At 39.0% G+C, this 1,647-nt stretch overlaps 1 pseudogene; it reads left to right on the forward strand.

The window, feature by feature from the left end:
* Nucleotides 1-1,315: 1,315 nt before the first annotated feature.
* On the forward strand, nucleotides 1,316-1,400 carry LOC141135831 (U2 spliceosomal RNA; annotated as a pseudogene).
* The last annotated feature ends 247 nt before the right edge of the window (nucleotides 1,401-1,647 follow it).

A 1,647-nucleotide genomic window follows, 5' to 3' on the forward strand; every position in this document is an offset into this window, starting at 1 on the left:
GTTTTTGGGTGTAGGATTCTGTAACCCTAAGGCCTCATGCACACCGGGTGTTAAAATAACGTTTTGAAAACGCCAGTATCTTTGCAGTGATTTTTTTAAACTTTTTTTAGCTTTTTCAGCTTTTTTTCAACGTTTTTGCAATAGCGTTTTTCTGCGTTTTTTTTTTTCAATGGATCAAAAACGTTAAAACCCGTTGGTGAACGACGTTTTTGAGTGTTTTTGAGCGTTTATCAGCATTAGAGCGTTTTTACAGCTGAAAAACGTCTCTCAGAACCCACTGGTCCTGGTTTTTTTTTTACAGCTTAAAAACGCCTATGCCATTTGCAGCTCAAAAATGCCTAGGTGGGATTGAAGCCATAGACTAACATAAACAGGTCTTTTTAAGCTACAAAAAACGCTCAAAAAAGCGGCTGTAAAAACATCCGTGTGCATGAGGCCTTAGTTTGCTCACTGTAGCCTACCAAAATGCCCTCTATGGCTCTGTTCTCCAGCTTGGATCGCTTTTCACTTGGAATATAGGTATATGCTTTACATCCAAACACTCTGATGTGCCCTATGCTAGGGTTTGATCCATGCCACAATTCGAATGGAGTACTTTTAATGGCTCTTGAGGGTAGTCTGTTCTGTAGGTATGTTGCAATCATGACTGCTTCTCCCCAGTATTTGTGAGGTAGGTTGGTATCCGACACCATGCACCTGCCCATTTCTAGAAGAGTGTGATTTTTCCTTTCTGCTACACCGTTTTGTTCAGGAGTGTATGGTGCGTTTGTCTGGTGTATTATTCCTTCTCTCTTCTGATATGAGGCCACTTCTTTGCTTATGTTATATAAAATGTGAAAATGGAAGTGGAACTTTACATGAAGCATGTCATTGTGATTGATGAAAAAATATGTAAATTAGGAAATAATTAACTATAATTTGTTTTAATGTCATGATACCCGGGGGGTAGTCCATGATGTTTGTAATCATAATGAATGAATAAATGATATAAATGATATATCATTTGAAATATAATCATGAAAAAGTATTAACATGATATTAGTAATAATAATAATAGGTTTATTGCACATACATGGACATAATTGATACGAAAAATACAGAAAAAATAGAAATCAAATTACAGAACATATATTACATATTAGATATACAGACAATTAATAATGTTGTTGTTAAAATAAATTCATAATTGAAGTGGAAATATCTGGGCACCATAAGTTGATAACCCAACGCGTTTCATGGCTTTATGCTGCCAATCATCAGGGGTAAGATGCATGTATGTACTGAGAAGTCAAAACAAATAAAGTAACTATTAATAAACACTTCTCGGCCTTTTGGCTAAGATCAAGTGTAGTATCTGTTCTTATCAGTTTCCAGAGGAGGCGATGTTGTACCGACCAATAGTGGGAAGGGCACATGCAAATCCGATGGTGTAATTGGACCTGGACAGACGGTTGAGGGAAAGTCATCACCTGTTGCCCATGGGGGCTTCAGTGGGCCTACCCAACCAGTCTAGAAAGGACCTCCTGGTGAGGATGGGTGCTGCACATGGGTCTGGCCGGAGGGTCGGGTCCCTGGCCTTCTGGCCTGGATTGTGGTAGCTCTAGCTACGGACAGTTATTCGGGAGAGAACGCTTACTTCCCCTTTGA

This window comes from Aquarana catesbeiana, linkage group LG03 (genome assembly GCF_042186555.1).
Source record: "Aquarana catesbeiana isolate 2022-GZ linkage group LG03, ASM4218655v1, whole genome shotgun sequence".
Lineage (NCBI taxonomy): Eukaryota > Metazoa > Chordata > Amphibia > Anura > Ranidae > Aquarana > Aquarana catesbeiana.